At 44.6% G+C, this 26,095-nt stretch overlaps 1 protein-coding gene across 1 annotated transcript in view; it reads right to left on the bottom strand.

The window, feature by feature from the left end:
- 5-HT2B (5-hydroxytryptamine receptor 2B) overlaps window positions 1–26,095 on the bottom strand; it is an 823,709-nt gene that overhangs the window by 584,609 nt on the left and 213,005 nt on the right. The window contains exon 2 of the mRNA XM_071664731.1: window positions 714–751. The gene's annotated coding sequence lies outside the window, so the exon portion shown is untranslated. The remainder of the gene's footprint in view (window positions 1–713; window positions 752–26,095) is intronic.

The raw sequence follows: 26,095 nt of genomic DNA, 5'->3' as shown, positions 1-26,095 counted from the left end.
GGTAGTATAGTGGCAATAGTGGTAGTATAGTAGCAGTATTGGTAATATAGTAACAACAGTAATGTTACCGTAGCAGTGGATGTGGTATGGTAGTATAGTCATGGTAGTATAGTAGCAGTAGTATTAATAGTAGTAGTAGTAGTAGTAGTAGTATTAATAGTAGTAGTAGTAGTAGTAGTAGTAGTAGTAGTAGTAGTAGTAGTAGTAGTAGTGTCAACGGTACTTATACCACAGCAGTAATGGTAGTATATAAGTAGCGGCTGTAATGTAGCAGGAGTAGTAGAACTGATACCTTAGCGGTATATGTGACAAGAGTAGCAGCTCATGCTGCCTCTCTCCCTCACCCTAGCTCCCAGCTCCCTCACTCCTAGCTCCCTGTCTCACTCCCAGCTCACTCCAAGCTCCCTGCCTCACTCCTAGCTCACTCCCTCACTCCTACCTCCCTGCCTCACTCCCTCCTCCCGGCCTCACTCCCAGCTCCCGGCCTCACTCCTAGCTCTCTGCCTCACTCCTACCTCCCTGCCTCACTCCCAGCTCCCGGCCTCACTCCTAGCTCTCTGCCTCACTCCTACCTCCCTGCCTCACTCCCAGCTCCCGGCCTCACTCCTAGCTCTCTACCTCACTCCTACCTCCCTGCCTCACTCCCAGCTCCCTGCCTCACTCCCAGCTCCCTGCCTCACTCCCAGCTCCCGGCCTCACTTCTGCCGACCTACCTGTTATGGCTGGGCTGCACCGGCCGTTCCCTCGCAACCTGTAAAAGAAATGAAAAATTATTCTCATATGTTAAACATACGACATCGTTAAGGAGAGAGAGAGAGAGAGAGAGAGAGAGAGAGAGAGAGAGAGAGAGAGAGAGAGAGAGAATATGCACCTATGAAAGCCCACAGGACAAGATATTGTCATCCGGCATGGCTTAGCGCGTAGCGCTCACCGCAAATTCAACTCCACGTTTCTTCCATCCCTGTCAATGGATCCTTTCTCTACTCTCTCTCTCTCTCTCTCTCTCTCTCTCTCTCTCTCTCTGTACGCTACCCCATTCTCCCCCTAACAGCTTTATCAGTTTCCTCTCATATATATAAATATATATATATATATATATATATATATATATATATATATATATATATATATATATATATATATATATATATATGTATATATATATATATATATATATATATATATATATATATATATATATATATATATATATATATATATATATATATATATATATATATATATATATTTTGTCCCTGGGGATTTGGGAGAAAAAACTTCCCACGTAATCCCTGCGGGTCGTAAAAGGCAACTAAAATGGATAGGAGCGCGGAGCTGGAAATCCTTCCCTCCTGTTTCACTTTAAGAAGGAACAAAGAAGGGAGCCAAGTGAGGATTTTTCTTGACGCTACCTCAGTGACGGGGAAGTGGCGAATATGTATGGAAAATAATACACACACACACACATACACACACGCACACACACACACACACACACACACACACACACACACACACACACACACACACACACACACACACACACACACATATATATAGGATACATACCCCTCACATATGAAGCATACTTACCCCAAAACAATGGCTCTTCTGCCAAATAACACCAAACATATTAATGAAACATTATCATATAATCAGCCATTAAGCCAGCCACAGTTCTACACTTACCCATCATGTAAAACCTACACATACACCACCCCGACACTTAGACTCACCCAGCCAGCCTTCACTCCAGCTCACTCTCGCAACGCAATCAAAACCCTGAGTAACTTTCCTGCAGTAAGCCCAAACATCACATCAAATTTCCATGTAAAACCCCCTCGTCCTATTAGCACTATAAGCACCTCAGACATCCTCAGCCGCTCCTGGTCACACAACCGAATCCAACCCAATCGGAAACTTGGAAAAGGAGATTGAAGCACGTATGTTTGTAACTCTCCAAACACGCCAGCTCTCCCACCCTCTCTTCCTTCAGCCTCATATCAAAGTTACCACCATCATTAATCAAACTTCTCGTAAAACTGATCTGACACATACCAGCATATCCCACTCTCGGCCCCCCCACACAGCACCGCTGTAAACCCAATCACTTGACTACCACACGACAGTGCACACAAGCCCGATACATCACATCCTGGAGGGCCTGGGGCAACCGTAACTACCCTCCGCCACATCTGTGGTCGCAGTGTAACATCAGCGTTGGACGTGTCCTCTTCCCGACACAACAGTTACTTAAGTGATACTTGACAACACCTTCCACAAAGCTAACACTAGCTGGTTGACTAGCTTCACTCACCGCTTGGTCACAATGCCAGTCACTCGCATGGGCTTTACCTCGAAAATATATATATATATATATATATATATATATATATATATATATATATATATATATATATATATATATATATATATCCTCAAGCTTTGCTGTGGTTCAAGCTTTGCTGTGGTGTTCTCAAGGTGTATTCCCATCTCCAACCTTCTACAATCTCTTCTTTCACGATATACCGTCAACCCATACACGACACAACGTGCAGGTTCTGTCACAGTCCAGCCCTCAGACTTGCATTACAGCACCCAAAGAGGGTAGACATTCATACCTGCCCTTAAGAGACGAGCCTGGAAAGAAGCGCTGAACTACACACCGTTACCCCTGGCGAGTGTGGACCGTAAGGAACTGGGAAAAGGTAATCCGTGGGTAAATGTATGACTAACTGGAGAGTGAAAAGAATTGTCAAAAAAAGAAACAACATTATTTCAAACCAGAAATCAAAGAAGAGTGTTTGCATTAGCACTGCCAGAAAGCATTTAGCATTTGACGCTGTGCCACGCAGGAGGCTGTTTAACAAGGATCACCAGACAGAAATAAGGGGAAGACTTCTTCAGTGGATAGATTATTATCTCAGTGGAAGAGAAAATTTACTCAAATCAGACAAACCTCGAGATGTGTGGAGGTAATTAGCGGAGTGCCTCAGGGTTGTGTTTGGAGACCGCTACTCTTCTTGATCTACGTAAATGACTTGCCTGAAGGTAAGGACTCATACTTGAAACGATTTGTAGATGACACCAAGGTTATGGGTGAAGTGAAAAATGAGGAGGATCACATCAAACTACAAGCAGACAGAAACAGACTCCAAGATTGGGTTTGATACATGATGAAATTCAACTTGAGTTGAGGGAAGGACACAGTGGAAGAAGACCTCGACATGAATTACCTAGCACGAAGCAAGCTGCAGGAACCTGTGTGTGAGGAGAACTTAGGAACTGACATTTTTACCCAACCTGTCGTCAGAGTCCCACCACCTCTGGAGAGGTCACAAACTGTCTGCTGAAGATGATCAGAAAGGCATTCACGTACATGGGTAAGGAAACATCTCGCGAGAAGTCGTCATCCTGCATAATGCCGAAACGACAATGACCCTCTCAGGTCTGGTCACCGCACCTAAAGCTTAAGCACAAGAGCTAAAAGAGAAGGACGAGATGGCATGCTTCCGAGGCGGTAAGGCACATATATCAGTCACTCATACGCATCATGATCCACGTCTGCAACAGCTTTGGCGAAGAAAGAAGGTGATTTAGATTTAATCCCGGAGAATGGAGCGCAAACACGTCTGCATACAGAACCAGGTCTCAAGCCAACTAGGATTCTTGATGCACTTGGCCGCCGACCGCCGGCGGGCACGGGGGAGCAGCCTGGAAAGCCTTTGAGGCGAAGGTGAGCCAAGATTGGAGGCTGGGACAGACCTGTAACCGGGGTGCTGTCGCTGTCTTGGGTAATGTTTGGTCTGGGAGGTTAACTGTTTCCTTACAAACCAGTGACCTGTCGTAGAGATTCTCTCTCTCTCTCTCTCTCTCTCTCTCTCTCTCTCTCTCTCTCTCTCTCTCTCTCTCTCTCTCTCTCTCTCTCTCTCTCTCTCCAAAGCAAACAAATCACCCCTCTCCACCACCTGTGGAAATTTCACCAGCACAAACCATGACAGGAAGGAAGCGACGACTCCTAACTCTGAGCTGTAATTAGAAAACTCTATAACCCGTAAATAGGTTGGTTGGTTGCCTGGTTGGATAGTTGTTTGGTTGCATGGTTGGTTGGTTGGTTAGTTGGTTAGTTGGCTGGTTAGTTAGTTAGTTAGTTAGTTAGTTAGTTAGTTAGTTGGTTGGTTGGTTGGTTGGTTGGTTGGTTGGTTGGTTTGTTAATTAGTTAGTTAGTTAGTTAGTTAGTTAGTTAGTTAGTTGGTTGGTTGGTTGGTTGGTTGGTTGGTTGGTTGGTTGGTTGGTTGGTTGGTTGGTTAGTTAGTTAGCTAGTTGGTTGGTTGGTTGGTAAGTTGGTTAGTTGGTTGGTTGGTCGGTTGGTTGGAAATTTCGGCTTTAGACCATCATCAATTGGCCTGGGTCATTAAGGCCGGTAACGTCATTTTGTAACAGCTGATTGAACGAAAAAATATAAACGAACAACCTTCAGTAGATTAAGGTGCTCCTATCACCACACACGCTCTCAACGCACATACTGGATCACTGGTTGGTTGGTTGGTTGGTTGGCTGTTTGGTTGGTTGGTTGGTTGGTTGGTTGGTTGGCTGTTTGGTTTGTTGGTTGGTTGGCTGTTTGGTTTTGGTTGGTTGGTTGGTTGGTTGGTTGGTTGGTTGGTTGGTTGGTTGGTTGGCTGTTTGGTTGTTTTAGCCCTCTCAGCAACCAGGGTTATTAAGGAGGTCTTTGTCAATCTATAAACACCAACGGCATATAAAAATAGAAAGATAATTCAGATGACCTGACGTTCAAGATCATTCAATTTAAACCCTTTGCCCACGCTTTCACTTGTATGTATTTGGTCCACGTCTTGTAAATTCATTTCCCTGATATTCTGAATCAGACGGACAAAATTAAAATTCTATTAGTGAAAAGTTTTCCTGGCTTATTGCTCAACGTGCCGAAAGACAAAAAAAAAAGAAAAAAAAAGTGTTATAACAGACTTTCAGACTATTTTTAATTTTTGTGCTGTACGTATATAAAAGCACAATACCTTTTTTTTTTCATCGAGGGTGAATATTCATATATATACACTAGACTTTTAACTCCCGCGTTCTGTTGAAGTGAACCAGTTGTAGATTCTAAACACGGCTGAGGTTTTGACATTCCGGTTTTTGTTTATATATATATATATATATATATATATATATATATATATGCTCACGCCAACACTCATATTCAGCACTATACTCACACCAGCAATAACATATGCAGCTGACGCCTGAAGATCATCCACTGCTAATGTATATCCAGTGATTAATAACAGAAGTATAGACAATAGCAATCACCATGGGCAGCAACAGAGATGAACAGAACACGAAATGAAGAAAAAATGACTCAGAACTTACATGTGACATTACAACTGACGAGAGATGAACGACCAAACCTGAGGAGGTTGAGGCATGTGGAAAGAAGGGAGGGACTGAAGGAGTAGAGAGGATGAAATACCATTTCACTTGGTAATGACTGGAAGCAGACCAGCGGACAGACCTAGATGGTGATGGAAGAGTAACACTAAAGGAATCCTAAGGAAATGTCCTGCTGGAAACTTAAGAGGGACTCCAGGTGGGACAGAGAGAGAGAGAGAGAGAGAGAGAGAGAGAGAGAGAGAGAGAGAGAGAGAGGGAGAGAGAGAGAGAGAGAGAGAGAGAGAGAGAGAGAGAGAGAGAGAGAGAGAGAGAGAGAGAGAGAGAGAGAGGGAGAGAGAGAGAGAGAGAGAGAGAGAGAGAGAGAGAGAGAGAGAGAGAGAGAGAGAGAGAGAGAGAGAGAGAGAGAGAGAGAGAGAGACTCGTAGGGGGGGAGACAGAATTTTCCATATCTGAGAAAAATTGTGGCTTCAATGGTTCTCACTGACAGACTATGTAAACATAATCATTTCCAGGTTTTTTTCATTTCTTCCTTCCTGGAAATGCGTATGAAAAACTGGAAAAGAGATTGGTCTCCTGGATGTCTGCGGAATGAAGTTTTCAGGAGAGTGAGTAGCTGTCGATCGAGACGTTGTCTATAAATATCAAGTGAGGTCGATCATCCCGGCTGGGGTCGAGTGAGGGTGATGAAGTAATGATGATGATGTCTGGTTTTACCGACGTCGATTACTCTGTGTGGGGTCATGTTGGGTCGAGTGACAATGATCACCCTAGCATCACTTTAGGTCGAGTGAGGTCGATCACACCGCATGGTTCACATCACCATCGCTGAGGGAAGCAAGACGGGAGGGGAATGTGAGGGAGAGAGGGAGCAGGTGAGGGGAAAAGATGGAGGAGGACTTAACTACCAAACTATCTACTTACCTACATATATACCTACCCACCTACTTATCTACCCACACATCTACTTACCTATCTACTTTCCTGTTTGCTTCTCCGCCTACCTCTCTATCTACCTAACTACCTCCTTGCCAACCTATCTATCTACCTACATACCGACCTAAATACGTACTTACCTACCTACCTACATAACTAAATAAGTATCTACCTTTTAATCTACGTATCTACCTACCTGCCTACCAGTGTAAGACGGGATTTCATTACAAGGGCAGGGCTAACGCGTAGCACCAACGAATGCTTTACTTGTTGCCTTATGCTGTTCCTGTCCGCCGCCTCGCATCTCAAGCAGCTGCTAGTTCGAGGCTGACCACGGACTAACCTCAACAATGATTTAATTTAGTTCTCCCAGTTGACATGTTTCTGTAGCCGCCTCATGTGTGCTTCTTATATCTCCTACACTCGAGATATGAAGAGGAGAGAAGATAAGGATTGGAAAGTAAAGATAGAACAAGAGGTATAAGAGGGGTGATGAAGACAGAAGAAGTAAGGAGTGGGTGGATATGTAACATATAGGATGGGAAAAGAAGCTTAAAAGGGAAGATAAAGAGATAAAGCAGTAGACGAATTCACCAAAAGGAGTTGAATAAGGATAAGAAATAAGAAGGAACGTAAGGAGAGTGAAGAGGAGGAGAGAGAGTGTGAGCCTATAAAAGTGGAGGAGGTGTGAGGGAAGTTGAAATTGATGTAGAGAAAAACGGGGAGGCGAGCCTCCCCTCCCAGCCATCACGTCTATGCACGGGTATCAAGATCCCGCCCACATTCACTAGGTCTTGTGTGGCCACCGGTGTATTGCAGTGCCTGAGGCAGCTGAGGCTATGGAAGACCTTCCCTTGTGTCGCGAGAGTCAAAATCTCTTCGGTACACCTGGTGTATGAATAATGGAAGCTTCGTTCTCGATGCAGTATAATCTAATCTTGGGCGAGACGAAGCCGTCAGAGCGAAACCCTCTGGCGCAACGCCAAGGTGTGTATGGAGTTCGGCAGCTCCTCCGATGCTCACGTCATGTATTGAAATTTTATGTGGATTAGATTCCATCAGATGATGATGATGATGATCGATACTTTATCGTAACATGAGCATCGTATATGGAGTGCGACGTGTATCCTAATCCTGTGGGAGGAGATTCTGCTCAGATGAGGTGGTTCAGGATCCATTATTCGTCAGCTGGCAACTGAAACTCGCGGGTGTTTGAAAAGTCTATTCTTCTATTCCCAGAGGAACCATAGCGTGTTAGCTGGGAAATGGTGAGAAACTTATCTTGTAAGGATTCTGGAACAAATGGTGTGAACACATCATCCAATCTCCAAAGGTCTGACGGCCATTCAGAGGAGCAATGAGATGATTGGGTTATCTTTGTAAACTCTGATTTATATTATACGCTCACACAAAGACCACACAAAGACCACACAGTGGTCTTTGTGTGAGCGTATAAGTCAGGGAGTTACGGCGTACTCAGGAGTCTACGGAGATCGGTCTAACCAAACCATATTATGACTGGTGCTATAATGATTGGTGATTGGTTGACGGGTTCTGCCGCATCATACACACCGATACCATACCAACGAGGGTATTAATGTCGACACTAGAAACGACCCAAGGCTAACATACTGTCCACCTCCTTATCTCTCCTTCCTCGTGCATGTGGGTGACTTCTTTGTATCAACGGGTCAAACAAACTTATACGACGCCGTGTGGCCATTTTTGCTCGACAATCCCTCCCACCGTCTCCTTGTAGATCTAGTGAATGTCACTAGTTCTCACTGCCATCGTCTTCACAGTAAACTCACTCACTGTGCAGTGCGATAGTGTCACAACCCGTGCAATATTTACCGCTGGCAAGCAAGCCTCTCCAACACCATCCTTTCCCAACATGATCATCCCTGGACTTACCATTATCTTAAGTCCCTCCTAGAATTAGCACACTGCAGGACTCGTTCATAATCCCTTAGGAAATTCATGTTCGCCCTAACACGGGCAACCGCTTTTTATATTCCAAGGGGAGACTTGCCAGTTTGCCTCAGTCCTCCTTGATGAAATCCAACCCACACCCGGACGTCATCATCAGTAAGCTTGTGCTCTCTCTCTCTCTCTCTCTCTCTCTCTCTCTGTCTCTCTCTCTCTCTCTCTCTCTCTCTCTCTCTCTCTCTCTCTCTCTCTCTCGTTTATGGGCCTCTCAACCTTAACGTTATCTTACTTTTTTTATACAGGGGATTTTTTGTGCCCACCCAGCGTGAAAATATAGTTCCTGGAAATCACAATCTTCTAAAGATGGCCACGTCAGTACACTGACTTCGATGTTCTAAACTCTGAACAGGTCTATCTGTTCGTTCACCAACATCACCCATCGTCCAGCGTAATCTTCCATGCCCTTACGTGGATCTGACTGTGAACTACCCCGGCAAGAACGGGTCCCCTCACAAACTTCTTCAGCCTGACCGACAAACGCCTACAAAATCGATGACTCTTTTATTGAATCCTTTGTGTCTAGCCTGTGGAGGCTGAGGGCCCGTGGAGGTTCGTCTTGTGAGGCAGCAGGGGTCGTCTTGGGTATCTGTTAACCCGGTGTAGTGTGCTTCCCTGCTTGATGACTCCCTGTTTGATGACTCCCTGTTTGATGACTCCCTGCTTGATGACTCCCTGTTTGATGACTCCCTGTTTGATGACTCCCTGTTTGATGACTCCCTGTTTGATGATTCCCTGTTTGATGATTCCCTGTTTGATGACTGATCCCCTGTTTGATGACTGATCCCCTGTTTGATGACTCCCTGTTTGATGATTCCCTGTTTGATGACTGATCCCCTGTTTGATGACTCCCTGTTTGATGACTGATCCCCTGTTTGATGACTCCCTGTTTGATGACTCCCTGTTTGATGACTGATCCCCTGTTTGATGACTCCCTGTTTGATGACTGATCCCCTGTTTGATGACTCCCTGTTTGATGACTCCCTGTTTGATGACTGATCCCCTGTTTGATGACTGATCCCCTGTTTGATGACTCCCTGCTTGATGACTCCCTGTTTGATGACTCCCTGCTTGATGACTCCCTTTGTGATGACTGATCCCCTGTTTGATGACTCCCTGTTTGATGACTCCCTGTTTGATGACTCCCTGTTTGATGATCCCCTGTTTGATGACTCCCTGCTTGAAGACTCCCTGTTTGATGACTCCCTGTTTGATGATTCCCTGTTTGATGACTGATCCCCTGTTTGATGACTGATCCCCTGTTTGATGACTCCCTGTTTGATGACTCCCTGTTTGATGACTCCCTGTTTGATGATCCCCTGTTTGATGACTCCCTGCTTGAAGACTCCCTGTTTGATGACTCCCTGTTTGATGACTCCCTGTTTGATGACTCCCTGTTTGATGACTGTTCCCCTGTTTGATGACTCCCTGTTTGATGACTGGTCCCCTGTTTGATGACTCCCTGCTTGATGACTCCCTGTGTGATGACTGATCCCCTGTTTGATGACTCCCTGTTTGAAGACTCCCTGTTTGATGACTCCCTGTTTGATGACTGATCCCCTGTTTGATGACTCCCTGCTTGATGACTCCCTGCTTGATGACTTCCTGTGTGATGACTGATCCCCTGTTTGATGACTCCCTGTTTGAAGACTCCCTGTTTGATGACTGATCCCCTGTTTGATGACTCCCTGTTTGAAGACTCCCTGTTTGATGACTGATCCCCTGTTTGATGACTCCCTGTTTGATGACTCCCTGTCTGTAGACTTCCTGTTTGTTCCTGTGTTCGCCACCATGTCGTGTTAAACCCACTGAAGACATTAGGTCCCAGTGATCAGTTCGGGTCAGACGGAGGTTATCGCTGCGGAGGGAAAATGTAATTCCTATTTTCTGCCTCAGTTCAAACACACACACACACACACACACACACACACACACACACACACACACACACACACACACACACACAACAAAATATTCTGATGTTCAACTGAAATAATATATGACTCTCACAACCTGCAGGTAAGTGTATAAATCAAAAGTGCATAAATTAATGTTAGACCAGAATACTCTTGTAACTGTTCATCAACGGGCCAGAGGGTATAGCGCTACACACACACACACACACACACACACACACACACACACACAGACACACACACGCACTTACACACACCCACACACACTAAAGAATTCTTTAATTTCGAAACTTTATTCGAAATTCTCTGGATTCACCGAGTTATGAGATGGTATTTTCAGCGGCTACATGTTGAGGGGTGAGGCTCAAGGGAGGGAGGGAACCGTCATTGGATTTGATATGAACCAGTGAGGTTTTACTGAGGAGAATGGTGAGCTGTGTGTGTGTGTGTGTGTGTGTGTGTGTGTGTGTGTGTGTGTGTGTGTGTGTGTGTGTGTGTTGGGGAGGAGGCGATCCTTACACACGCCACGCTCATAGGGTACTGAGAGAGAGAGAGAGAGAGAGAGAGAGAGAGAGAGAGAGAGAGAGAGAGAGAGAGAGAGAGAGAGAGAGAGAGAGAGAGAGAGAGAGAGAGAGACCGTAGCCAAAAAAAAAAAAAAAAGAAAACCCAGACTCGAGAGACAATCGTGGGTTATCATCACCACGAAACACCTTCCACAACTCCCTCGTACAAGCCTGAGGACCCGGACGCAAATTTGACCCTGAGGAAGAACACGTCCGGGCGATCGTAAACACCTCGGCTCGTTCTCCCTTTGAAGAAGACACCTTACCTTCGCCTCACCGTAGCAGTGGTGGCAATCTCAAAGCCGTCCCCCCCTCACCATCTTCCATACTTATACTTATACTTATACTTATACTTATACTACGACTTTCAACCTCCCCATTATCATCATTATCATCTCGACACATCATCATTTCCAAAATCTTGATTCCAATCATTCGAACTCCTCGTATCATTTATCATAAAACTTACCCATATTATCACATCCTCCTTCTCATACATTCACTGGAGATGGTTTACAAGCTAGGCACTAGACCAAGTCTTCTTCTGTGGAGATTCATAACGAAGGGGTGTTATTTATCACGTATTGTGACACTGTTGGCCGTAGTGATATGGAATCAGTTAGAGTTCAGGTAGCTGAGCATCTTACTAGAATATGAGATATTGTGGTATGTGTCAGGCAAGTATGAATTGAATGTTTCTATAAGCCTCTCCATCAAATGTGGCATTTTCCACACACACACACACACACACACACACACACACACACACACACACACACACACACACACACACACAAATCTGTCAAAAATGGACGACAGAATATTATACAGTGCACTGGTCATGGCTGTATCATACTGTGCTCTGGTCATGGCTGTATCATACTGTGCTCTGGTCATGGCTGTATCATACTGTGCTCTGGTCATGGCTGTATCATACTGTGCTCTGGTCATGGCTGTATCATACTGTGCACTGGTCATGGCTGTATTATACTGTGCTCTGGTCATGGCTGTATCATACTGTGCTCTGGTCATGGCTGTATCATACTGTGCACTGGTCATGGTTGTATCATACTGTGCTCTGGTCATGGCTGTATCATACTGTGCACTGGTCATGGCTGTATCGTACTGTGCTCTGGTCATGGCTGTATCATACTGTGCTCTGGTCATGGCTGTATCATACTGTGCACTGGTCATGGCTGTATCGTACTGTGCTCTGGTCATGGCTGTATCATACTGTGCTCTGGTCATGGCTGTATCATACTGTGCTCTGGTCATGGCTGTATCATACTGTGCTCTGGTCATGGCTGTATCATACTGTGCTCTGGTCATGGCTGGGCATAATGCTCAAGCTGTGTAAAAGCATTATGACATTCTTACGTGAGTCTCTTATGGATTATGATTCGTATTTATGGAATATCTTTTCTATTTTCTTCTGGTGGGATGAATATTCCTTGGGCGGTGAAAGATATAGTATGTAGCCTCTTGAAAATGTTTTTGATTTAGGAAATATGATGAATAAACTTGGTAGATGTTAAGCAATGATTACTTTGCACAGAGGATGTCAGCACACACACACACACACACACACACACACACACACACACACACACACACACACACACACACACATAAATCTGTCAAACATGAAAGACAGAATATTAAGGGAAAGCTTGAACACAACCTTTGAGTTTTTCAACTGATTAGATTACGTCAGTGGTGAACAGTTCTCCTAATTAATCTAAAGATAGAACAAACAAGGAACGTGATATAAGATTAAGCAAGAAACTTGTTGGAAGAGAAGTACATATATGATACAAAGGTGGTGGATGAGTGGAATAAAATGGTTACTAATACTGTCATTGTAAACTGAATACAGAAATTTAAAAAGTTGTATGATAATGAAGACTCTTCAAAAGTTGTAGATATAGTTCATGTGGTAGAGATCCACGAGTGCAGAACTATTCGAACACACATTTGAATTAAGAACATATCATAGAAAATAAAGTTATAATCAGATAACTTAGATATGGGCCAATCTGTCATCTGTCTTTCACATATACTTCCATATACCTTCTTTCTCTGTAAGCTTTTTTTTTTTTGTTCACTTTTGTAATGGTTAACGGATCTACCTTTCCCACCCGTCCCGTCAGCTGAGGTAATCCGCCATGTTCTGTTCTGTCTCCTTTTCCGTTCATTTTAAAGATATCAGTGAACTGGATGTCTTAAGACAGGCCCGTGCATCCTCCCTCCTTGTCTTCATCAATGGTGAATCCACCATCATCACCCATCCTCTTCCTTGTCTTCATCAATGGTGAATCTACCATCATCAACCCATCCTCGTCCTTGTCTTCATCAATGGTGAATCCACCATCATCACCCATCCTCTTCCTTGTCTTCATCAATGGTGAATCCACCATCATCACCCATCCTCTTCCTTGTCTTCATCAATGGTGAATCTACCATCATCAACCCATCCTCCTCCTTGTCTTCATCAATGGTGAATCCACCATCATCACCCATCCTCTTCCTTGTCTTCATCAGTGTTGAATCCACCATCATCAACCCATCCTCTTCCTTGTCTTTATCCACGATCTTTCGACTAATTATCTTGCTAAATCTCACGACGATGATTTAACCTGCTCTCTTCTCCTTCCTCTAGGATGCCATCTTCCCTTATCTACGCCTTCTACAAGCGACGTTACCTCGACAGCTCTCCTAAGTCTGGACTTGAAGCACCAGCTACCCGTGTGGGAGATGTAATCTAGCGAACGTCAGTGACGCCTCTTACACCCAACTTCTAACACTTCACTAAACTCCTTTTAAGTTTGTTATGGTCCTCTGAAGGTTTAGGTTTGGTCCTCGATTCTTATCGGTTCACCTGGCATGAAGACTTCGTCCTCAGGTGTGTCTGTGAACCTCCGTACCGTTCATAATAGTCAGATGTTAAGAATAGACAGACCTGTAACAGACTAAGCTGGAGACTTCATCCAGTGGATGATCCGTCCGCTATACAGCTCAGATAGCCGGCTGGGAGGAGCCTCCGCCTTCGCCGTCCTTCTTAAACCGAGTTCGTTCGAAAGCAATCCACCTGAACAGTTCGTCGTCTTTCACTTCTCAAATTGAATCTCATTTCCTCGCCGCAAATGTTGCCTCCTCTCTCTCTCTCTCTCTCTCTCTCTCTCTCTCTCTCTCTCTCTCTCTCTCTCTCTCTCTCTCTCTCTCTCTCTCTCTCCTCTCATCTCCTCTTGAAACCCGGCAGCTGACGCGCCTCCTCCCTCCTCCCTCCTCCTCCTCCTCCTCTCGCTGGGTCGAGGGGGAGGGAGGAGACCTCACAGGCTAGCGCCTCCTCCATACATTGTCTGACCGTGCGTCGGCAACAACTCAGGGACTGGCTGGTACCACCGTATATTCTGTCCACCCTCCACAGGTAGAATGTTATAAACAGTTGTAAACTTTGCCTCCGCATGATCATACACCAATCATACATTCTGTGGTAAACTTTGCCTCCGCATGATCATACACCAATCATACATTCTGTGGTAAACTTTGCCTCCGCATGATCATACACCAATCATACATTCTGTGGTAAACTTTGCCTCCGCATGATCATACACCAATCATACATTCTGTTGTAAATTTTGCCTCCGCATGATCATACACCAATCATACATTCTGTTGTAAACTTTGCCTCCGCATGATCATACACCAATCATACATTCTGTTTATCTTTTCAAGAGGCAAGACTATCATCTTCACGTGACCATAAGTACCCATGATCGTTGCCTTGTGTGTGTGTGTGTGTGTGTGTGTGTGTGTGTGTGTTGGCTGAGTAGGCACGGGCAACTGGGCGCCCACATAAAGTGCCAGATCATTAACGCTATGTGTATATACCCAAAGATAAACCAAGCACCCATTTTTTGGACCAACCCTTAGGGGAGGATGAACACCTAGGTCGTCTGTGGACTGACTGCCGCAACCAGGATTCGAATTTATGCACTTAACCCTGGGCGACCCGTAAATGCGTCACGGTCAGGAAAGCTAAACGATTAAATATATATAGAAAAGATAAATATATACATATAGAAAAGACAAATGTATATACACCCAAGGTCGGAGTCGAACCCTGGGAGGAGCTTCAGGCCACAAGGCCACACTGAGGTTAAAAAACATAACCATTAGTCAGCGGGTGTTTTGTGCCACGTCCAACCTCAGCCAGGCCGCGGGAGATGGACATTATTGGGGGCAGCGTGTGACCACGGTGGCCGGACGCCCCTCCCAGGGTTCGAATCTGTCCTCCCCTGGTAATATACACACACACACACACACACACACACACACACACACACACACACACATATATATATATATATATATATATATATATATATATATATATATATATATATATATATATATATATATATATATATATATATATATATATATATATATATATTTTTTTTTTTTCATACTATTCGCCATTTCCCGCGATAGCGAGGTAGCGTTAAGAACAGAGGACTGGGCCTTAGAGGGAATATCCTCACCTGGCCCTCTTCTCTGTTCCTTCTTTTGGAAAATTAAAAAAAAAAACGAGAGGGGAGGATTTCCAGCCCCCCGCTCCCTTCCCTTTTAGTCGCCTTCTACGACACGCAGGGAATACGTGGGAAGTATTCTTTCTCCCCTATCCCCATATATAAATTAGGTTTTCCAGATGTCATAACATGAAATCAGGGAAGAGCCTTGTTACAAAAGACGTCAAGAGTTACTTTCATACCACTGGCCCGGGAGTGGGTGATCAAGATAAGCTGAGGTGTGAAGACACCGTGAGTGTGTGGACGGATAGACACAGACGTGTGGAAAAAAAGAGTCGTATGGCACTCGAGAGTCTTCAAGCGATGAGGCGCGTTCACGAGTGTGGAGCTTCACCTCCTCGTCTAGTCGATATAGGTAATCACAAAGTGAAGGACAGAAAAGCCTTAATAGCATAATCATGACAGAATAAACTCGCTCGTTGAGTAATTATGAGCAATTAATCGTTACTGTGCCCCACCAACGAATCTCGGGCTAATATTAATCCTTCCATCCACCCATCCCTCTCTATCCTGTTCACGTCCTGTACACCCTACAGGGACGACACCCCCCAAAGCTCCACCACACTCCCAGCCACAGCCCTCCATGCGCAGGGGATCGAACCGAGCGCGAGAGGAATATTGGAGTATTCATCGCCCTGGCAGCCACCACCATCACCTGTACGGAAGGTAAGGTGTTCGTTCCCTCCTCTCTCCCTCCCTCATCGATCCTGCCACCACATCCTAGGGTACGTCTGGGGTCAAGGTGTTCCAAGACTCGGGGAGTTCCCCCTTGCCTGGTCATGCAACGGTAAACAGAGCAATATATGCTCTCTCTCTCTCTCTCTCTCTCTCTCTCTCTCTCTCTCTCTCTCTCTCTCTCTCTCTCTCTCTCTCTCTCTCTCTCTCTCTCTCTCTCTCTCTCTCACACAAAATGGACAGATTCTACTACATTTTCTTCCTCCAACTCCTCTCCCCCTCCCTCGTAGAAGCCACACGTCAACCACGAGAATAATATCACCTGCCAAATCTCGAACAGTCCCGAATAATTATAATCAAATGACGTCAACAAACCTTGGAATTACATTTGACGTGTGTGTGTGTGTGTGTGTGTGTGTGTGTGTGTGTGTGTGTGTGTGTGTGTGTGTGTGTGGTTGATTAGATGTTTGGGTTTTATGACCTATTAACTGCCGGGACTCATTAATTAAGGCTCATCAACGTCACGTTTATGTCCACCGATATCTTGAGCACCTTCTCCAGGTGTTCAAGGTGATTCCGAGATACTCACACTGCACACATGGCCCATGTATGTATGTACGAGTATGTATGTATGTATGTACGAGTATGTATGTATGTATGTATGTATGTATGTATGTATGTATGTATGTATGTATGCATGTATGTATGCATGTATTTATATATGCATGAATGTATGTATGTATGTATGTGTGTGTGTATGTATCTATGCATATATGTATGTATGTATGTATGTATGTATGTATGTATGTATGTATGTATGTAAATAGGTACGTATGTAGTAAGGGAAGTAGGTATATCAATTGCCAAACAGTTATTTAGCCAGACGTCACTCCAACAATGTATATATGTATGTGTACATGTATATAGTTTCTTTGAAAACCTGTATATATGTATGTATGTATGAACGTATGTCAGTTATGACGTGCCTTAATTAATCATTGTTCTACACACAATGAAAAAAAATGCGTTATTTTTTTCGTTTTGTAAAAATTCGTGTATCATTTTTACGTTTTGTCCCTTTCTACCTACAGGTCAATGACCAGAACTCTGAAAAAATCTTACATACGCATCGCTTTCTTTCTCTTTTTTCACGTTTCGTTCAATTCAATCATATGTAACTGCGTTATGAACATCCAAAATGTGCCTGTTTTCACGGTGAGATATTTCGAATGACGCTGAAGGAAAAACTCCCATGTTTTGACTGGACTTACACACACATATATACTGGGGAGGAAAATATATTTACAATTCTCGTTTTCTTCTGCAGTAAAGTAGCTGTAAGGGCAGACCGCACAAAACGTAATTGAACTGCAGTTCGCTAAGCCACACAGTACACGGTACAAATCTGCGGTACGCGGTACATGGTACACGAGAAGTCTTTCTTTTTTTTCGGGGAGAGGAGGGAGGGGGGTGACCTTATAAGTGTCGAGAATCCCCTGAGCACGACGGTACGATCCTTATGTACGACGGTACATGGTCCTTGAGCACGACGGTACGATCCTTATGTACGACGGTACATGGTCCTTGAGCACGACGGTACACTGTCCTTGAGCACGACGGTACACGATCCTTATGTACGACGGTACATGGTCCTTGAGCACGACGGTACATGGTCCTTGAGTACGACGGTACGATCCTTATGTACGACGGTACATGGTCCTTGGGCACGACGGTACATGGTCCTTGAGCGCGATGGTACACTGTCCTTGAGCACGACGGTACATGTCCTTAAGCACGACGGTACACGGTCCTTAAGCACGACGGTACGATCTTTGAGTACGACGGTACAGTCATTCAGCACGATGGTACACTGTCCTTGAGCACGACGGTACGATCGTACGTTTGTGCTCATAGATCGTACCATCGTGCTCCAGGATCGCACCAACGCGCCATGCTCAAGGATCATGCCGCTGTAATTCAAGGGTCGTACCGTCGTGCTCAAGGCTCGTGCCGTCGTGCTCAAGGATCGTGCCGTCGTGCTCAATGCTCGTGCCGCTGTGGACCTCCGAGACGTGAAGTCCACGGGAGGGATCACCGTCCGGTCCAGCAAGCTCGTGGGAGAGACTTGTAGAATGATAATAATGATAATGTGGCCACCAGTGTGGGTACGTCATCTTGTGGTCTCGTAGAAGATCTGTGGGTCTGGCGGGGAGGAGCAAGCACGACCAGCAGCAGCAGCAGCCCTCAGGGAGAGCATGAGTGAGGAGGAGGAGAAAGAGAAAGAGGAGGAGGAGGAAGAGGAGAAAAAGAAAAAGATAAAGAAGAATAGGAGGAGGAGGAGGAGGAGGAGGAGGAGGAGGAGGAACGAAGAAGAAGAGGAGGAGGAGGAGGAGGACAAGGAGGAGGAGGAGGAGAAAAAGAAAGAGAAGAAGGAGGAATAGGGGGAGGAGGAGGAGGAGGAGGAGGAGGAGGAGGAGGAGGAGGAGGAGGAGGAGGAGGAGGAGAAGAAGAAGAAGAAGAAGAAGAAGAAGAAGAAGAAGAAGAAGAAGAAGAAGAAGAAGAAGAAGCAAAGAAAGAAGAAGATGAGAACGGGGCAAATGAAGATAATTGACTGTGGCAGGTGGATAAGAGGCTCAATATACGGTTGACATGGGGGGGCAAAAATGGGATGGAGAGGCGTCCTAGATAGAGAGAGAGAGAGAGAGAGAGAGAGAGAGAGAGAGAGAGAGAGAGAGAGAGAGAGAGAGAGAGAGAGAGAGAGAGAGAGGGTGGGGGGAGACAGAGAGACAGACAGACAGACATCACACAGCAGCCCACACTGAAGACTCCAGCCTCATCATGGTGACCCAGGCTTCAGGTAATTACCAATTTTTTTTTCGCTAATTCGTCAACATTGTTGACATGTTTACGTGGCGGGGGAGCAGAACCCTCACAATAACCTTGAGCTCAACCGTAAAAAATAATAACAAAGATTCTAATAAATTTTCTCCTTCGCCTTGGCTCCATGTGTCCTTGCTGGTGGTGGTACCAGCAAATGTTATCATATATATATATATATATATATATATATATATATATATATATATATATATATATATATATATATATATATATATATATATGTATATATATATATATATATATATATATATATATATATATATATATATATATATATATATATATATATATATATATATATATATATATATATATGTATATGTATATATATATATATATATATATATATATATATATATATATATATATATATATATATATATATATATATATATATATATATATTATATTATCAATTTTGCTTTGTCGCTGTCTCCCGCGTTAGCGAGGTAGCGCAAGGAAACAGACGAAAGAATGGCCCAACCCACCCACATACACATGTATATACATACATATATATATATTCTTACGTCGATACTTTGGGCACATGGCGCCCATCATCGACTCTACTGGGTCTATTATTCATGTGACAGAATATAGACGATTGCACTCGGCGGTTAGGTTAGGTTTAAGGATTTTGTTACCCAAATAAAAGCGGCGAATGTTGGGTGAATTTCTAAAAGAGAGTTGGAAGGTATTACGACATGTGTCATGCATATATTCGTGCGTAATTCAGACACCCGACAGAAGCTAATCAGCTGAGTTTTAAGATCATGTTATCTGTTAATAACTTCATGCAATACCCTGAGCTAATCAGAGCCATGTTTAAGTTGCAATTAGCCTTCTTTTTTTTTTCAGGGGAATCGTATGAACTGAATCGATTCAGACCTTTGCATTACAACAGCAGAAATTCTCATTACAAGGAAAGCTCATTAAACAGTGTTGAAATACGGGTACTTAAACCTCTGCAGTTCAGTCACACAGCCCCTCTCTCTCTCTCTCTCTCTCTCTCTCTCTCTCTCTCTCTCTCTCTCTCTCTCTCTCTCTCTCTCTCTCTCTCTCTCTCTCTCTCTCTCGTTCTGTGATCTGTCTATATACCAAGAGGAAAGATAGACTTGATATCCTGGTATATCTGTCATTCTTTCGTCTTGCCCTCAATCATAAAACCCATCAGGTCTACAAACACCTATGGAACACTGATTTAAATTCTTTACTTCATTCTTTTTCTCTCATTCTTTTTTCTTCTTCTTTCTTTCATCCGAGATGGCCCTTCACTGGAGCATCTTTTACCCATGCCACATTGGTCATAAGAAAGAAAAAGAGATACACATCTACTCAAAGTGTACAGAGGGACACAGACTCCCCACAGAGGACCATCCCATCTCTGTATGTATTGAGAGTAGTAGGCCAGCAGCGCGTGATGCGCACCTGTGTCGCTCGTGTGGTACGAAAACGAGTCTGTGTATGGCATCTTGATGTCAAATGGAAGCTTGATATGGCTGGTACACGGTGTGTGTGTGTGTGTGTGTGTGTGTGTGTGTGTGTGTGCTCCCCAGAGACAGGGTACATGGTCTGCTGCCCCCTTCCCCTGGGGTTTCTTTCCCCCCCAAAGAGACCGGGAGGAGGGTGGTGGTGGTGGTAGTGGTGTGGGGGAAGGTGGCATGTCTCATGGAGAGAGCGAGTCTCGGGAGTATTGACTGGTGGCGAAGATGATAGTGAACAAAAAAAAAAGAGAGAGAAAAGAAAAAAAATAGGAAAATGTTTTTACCCCCCCAACGGAAATTAGGAGACATCATGTTTTTGATACACTGCTGACCCCATGCTCTCTCTCTCTCTCTCTCTATCTCTCTCTCTCTCTCTCTCTCTCTCTCTCTCTCTCTCTCTCTCTCTCTCTCTCTCTCTCGATACCTTAGGCCGGTAGAGCGAGCGCCATACCTCCCTCGTCGGTGGCTCTCTAACCACCCACGACCTACGAGAGAGAGAGAGAGAGAGAGAGAGAGAGAGAGAGAGAGAGAGAGAGAGAGAGAGAGAGAGAGAGAGAGAGAGAGAGAGAGTACTCACTTTAGTACGACGTGATTTCGACGAGAGTTACGGAGAGCAGAGAGTGTGTGTTTGTGACGTGCTGTCAAGCGTGACGTGTGAGATGGAGAGATGTGTATGTTTGTGGACTGAGAGCCAGCCACCCAGCCAGCAGCCCCACGTGTGGGTAAGATAGGAAGATTAGACAGCGGCCTGGACCTACGAGGGAAATGATAATGATGTAAGGAGAAATGATGATATTAATAATAATAATAATAATAATAATAATAATAATAATAATAATAATAATAATAATAGTAATAATGATAATAATCATAATAGTGCTACTACTACTACTACTGATAATAATAATGATAATAATAATGATAGTGCTACTACTACTGCTAATCATAATAATAATGATAATAATGATAATAGTGCTACTACTACTACTACTGATAATAATAATAATAATAATAATAATAATAATAATAATAATAATAATAATAATAATAATAATAATGATAATAATGATAATATCAATGGTAACGATAATAATAACAATAATCCACCGTTCTAAACATCAATACTAAGAAAGTCTTTATTTCCTAACCTTGAAAATTATTTGAGTAATGTATACGAACATGTGTCTGTAAACTGTAGACTATGGACCAATATAAGTCCAAACCTTTCACCTCGCTATTCCTTCTCTCACAAATGAGAGCGAAACAGAATACCTCTTTTATATGACATTACACCTGCTTTCTTCTGAGAACCTAGGGTTCGAATTAACGCAAAATGTTTGAGTCTTTACCCGTTGTGTGAGTATGTATGTATGTGTGTGTGTGTGTGTGTGTGTGTGTGTGTGTGTGTGTGTGTGTGTGTGTGTGTGTATTGGGATCGACTTCAAAGGTGAAATGAAACTGTTGTAATCTCACTCTTTGTTCTAGCGTTGTGGTATTCGTAAACAATCGGGAGGAGCAGTTTGTCTTCTTCTCTTGAGTTACAACGAAAATGTGTAGACGCGTTGAATTTGCTGGTCCCGTTTTCTGTTGGTTCAACGGAGCAGTTATGATTTCGAAGCAAAATTTCGTCGACATAGTTGAATGCACGTTGGATCACGCTTCAGGTCCTCGAGCACAACGGAACGACCCTTGAGCACGACTATACGATCCTTGAACACAACGATACGGCCCTTGAGTACAAGACGACCCTTGAGCGCGACGGTACGAACTTTTGAGTACTATGGTATGGCCCTTGGTTGGCCTTGACTTTGGTCGTACCGTCGTGCTCAAGGATCGTACCGTCGTGCTCAAGGATCGTACCGTCGTGCTCAAGGGTCGTACCGTCGTGCTCAAGGGTCGTACCGTCGTGCTCAAGGGTCGTACCGTCGTGCTCAAGGATCGTACCGTCGTGCTCAAGGATCGTACCGTCGTGCTCAAGGATCATATCGTCGGACTCAAGGATCATACCGTCGTGCTCAAGGGTCGTACCGTCGTGCTCAAGGATCGTACCGTCGTGCTCAAGGATCATACCGTCGTGCTCAAGGATCGTACCGTCGTGCTCAAGGATCGTACCGTCGTGCTCAAGGATCATATCGTCGGACTCAAGGATCATACCGTCGTGCTCAAGGGTCGTACCGTCGTGCTCAAGGATCGTACCGTCGTGCTCAAGGATCGTACCGTCGTGCTCAAGGATCGTACCGTCGTGCTCAAGGATCGTATCGTCGTGCCCAAGGGGTTACAAGACCCGTGTACCGTCCCAGGGGAGGTAAAGAGCTCAGTGCAGCCGTGGGATTTCTCTCGCACATTTTCGGGATCCCCCACCCCACCCCACCCCCTTTCAAAATGCACGGCATAACGAAGGTAAAATGTGATGTTCCAAGTCGCAAGGACGTGTATGAGATGGAACCATACCTCGAGATGGAGTCATCGTCCACCTACAATAACCGCCGGAGACCGAGACATGGAAAAAGAAATACAGTGAGTTGGATCACTGAGGGGGGGGGGGGGGGGCATGATGGGTCCAGCGGCTTCAGAGACCACGAGAGAGGAGGAGGAGGAGAGAGGAAGAGAGAGGAAGAGAAGGGTGGTGGAGGGAGAGAAGGGGAGACAGAGGAAATTAGAGAAGCCGACGGGAAAGAGAGAGAGAGGATAGGGAGCAAGAAGAGAGAGAGAGAGAGAGAGAGAGAGAGAGAGAGAGAGAGAGAGAGAGAGAGAGAGAGAGAGAGAGAGAGAGAGAGAGAGAGAGAGAGAGAGAGGCAGCAATGAAGATACAGAGCAAGGGAAAGGAAGGAAGGGGGGGAAAGAAAGAGACAAGAGACAAGAGGAGGGGGACATACGGAGAGAGAGAGAGACAGAGACACAAGACAGAGAGAAACAGACAGAGGAACACAGAGAGAGAGAGAGAGAGAGAGAGAGAGAGAGAGAGAGAGAGAGAGAGAGAGAGAGAGAGAGAGAGAGAGAGAGAGAGAGAGAGAGAGTCAGATATCAAAATGCATATCTCCAGCTTGGGAACCAGTCTAACATCTCCAGCTCGTGTCCTCCTGATTAATAGACTCTCGCTAATTAATCAGACTTGTTTTCGGCGTCTTGGTTCGGCCGGGAACAACATACTTACACGAACCCTCGCCTTCGTACCGTAAACCGGAGCACGACTTTGCTTCCGGCCTGTAACGCTTCCCGTGTGGTACGTCATGATGCTGTGAACGACGACCATATGGGTACACACACACACACACCACACACACACACACACACACATCAAGACAAGGGTTCTGTTAAGGTTGGGTGCGTTCATTGTGCGCGAGCTCTCTCTCTCTCCTTCTCTCTCTCTCTCTCTCTCTCTCTCTCTCTCTCTCTCTCTCTCTCTCTCTCTCTCTCTCTCTCTCTCTCTCTCTCTCTCTCTCAAACTACCACACAAACGGGCACAACCCACATATGCAAGGAGGTGCATTTTCTGAAGCTCACAGCCATGCAAGACTTCCCCCTTCCACCCTGGAACGCGGGCCTCACCCATGATAAGTGTGTAGTGTTTCAAGTTTTATGTAGAATATAGAACACAGTGTGTGGGTGAGGCTGGAGCACCTGGAGACCTACCTAGTGATCCCCCTCTGTACCCTCGTACAGGATATGAATGCAGAGCTGTAGAGACGTAATCTTCCACACACACACCCACACACACACACACACACACACACACACACCCAAGATGGGACCCCCAAGTGTAGAAGTCCCTCCCCATATCATATGAATAAGTAATCAAACACACACAAGGCAGGGACTCCTACCTGGGTGTACAGTATTTACAGATGATGGAAAGGTCATTGGGGGGAGAGGTGCGAAGCGAGGAGGATGGCATTATATTACGAGGCGAGCGTCGATAGACTCCACCGTTGATACATGGTTGATGAAATCCAGCCCAAGCAAGTACGACCTAACGACGATAGGCCAGAGGGGGAAGAAGACCTCCGTCAGCTGATCATCTGGCAGGAATTGTGTCAGGATTCTGTAGGTGAGGAGAGACTCGGGAGTCGACATCGTCCCCCTCACCCAAACCTGTCGCCAGAGTCCCAACTTAAGGGAATGGTTAAGAGCAACGGTCGGATAGACAGATATTAGAATCACACTCAAGTTATTGCTTGAGGAAATATTCAACAAGCTGTCCACATGCTACACGAGACCAAAACTAGAATATGCTTCTCAGGTTTGGTCACCGCACCTTCAGAAGCACAAGGAGCTCACAGAGAAGGTCCAGAGGAGAGAAACAAAGATGGTGCCAGAATTAAGAGAGATGAGGTACAGGAAAAAGGTAGAAGCCGGGAATTTGCCGCTCACCTTAGAAGAGAAAAGACTGAGGGGTGACCTGATCACAACCCTTAGATTTCTAAAACAGTGAACCTTTCATCGAAAGATGTACGGATAGAAAACCCAGAGAACACAACATGAAATTAAAAAATGAAATCTGTTAAAAAGGATATGGAGAAATACTTTTTTTTCTAGATTAAAAGTGGTGGATGAATGGAATGAAATGAATGAAGACATGGCAGATGCAGACAGCAGACAGATATTCTAGACGTAAGATGGTAGGGAGAGGTCAGAAAGCTAGGTCGCCCCATGAACGTAGCACTCCCTCTTCGCCCAGTGCAAATCAGTAATCAATCACACACACACACACACACACACACACACACACACACACACACACACACACAATGGCTCTATACAGTGAACGAATCTTGGGATCATATATCCCTGTACACGCCTGCGTTTATCTCTTTCTCTACTTCCTTCCTCAATCTCTTGATCTCTCTCTAATGCTCAGGATCTGAATGTATTTGACATGACTCGTCCGGAGATGGGGAAAGGGGCGTAGTCTGTGTCCTCAGCAATAGCTTGGAGCTCGGATAAGACTCGTTTTTCCATAGACGGTACCAAGTTTATGTGGGGGACATTAGTATCGGTCCAATTCTGGGGCTCGCTTTCTCTCTCTCTCTCAGAGAGAGAGAGAGAGAGAGGAGTTACGTAGATACAGAGAGAGAGAGAGAGAGAGAGAGAGAGAGAGAGAGAGAGAGAGAGAGAGAGAGAGAGAGAGAGAGAGAGAGAGAGAGAGATTACAATACAGAATTCACAGATGTAAACTCACCATCAGCACTTGAAATCGTTATTGTCAATTCAACACCCTTGCTTCCTAGTGTTTCCTCATACACTGTGAAGACTTGGTCACACACACACACACACACACACACACACACACACACACACACACCTTCCCCCACAGGACAATGTTGCGAAAGAAACCTAGAGTAAAGACGTAAAGAAAATGGTAACCATTCCAGTGATTCTTTTCCTCTGTTATCACGTTCCACTATCCACAAGATCTCTGGACCCTGCAACTAAGATGACCTCACAGTTACTGTGTGAGTGTGAGTGACTTACAGGTAAGATACACAAATGTTTTTGGACTAATATATATATATATATATATATATATATATATATATATATATATATATATATATATATATATATATATATATATATATATATATTTTTTTTTTTTCTTCTTTTCTTTCAAACTATTCGCCATTTCCCGTGTT

The sequence above is a fragment of the Panulirus ornatus genome, chromosome 1, assembly GCF_036320965.1.
Source record: "Panulirus ornatus isolate Po-2019 chromosome 1, ASM3632096v1, whole genome shotgun sequence".
Taxonomy (NCBI): domain Eukaryota; kingdom Metazoa; phylum Arthropoda; class Malacostraca; order Decapoda; family Palinuridae; genus Panulirus; species Panulirus ornatus.
The sequence above is the reverse complement of the archived record's forward strand: the minus strand, read 5'-3'. Positions and strand labels throughout refer to the sequence as shown.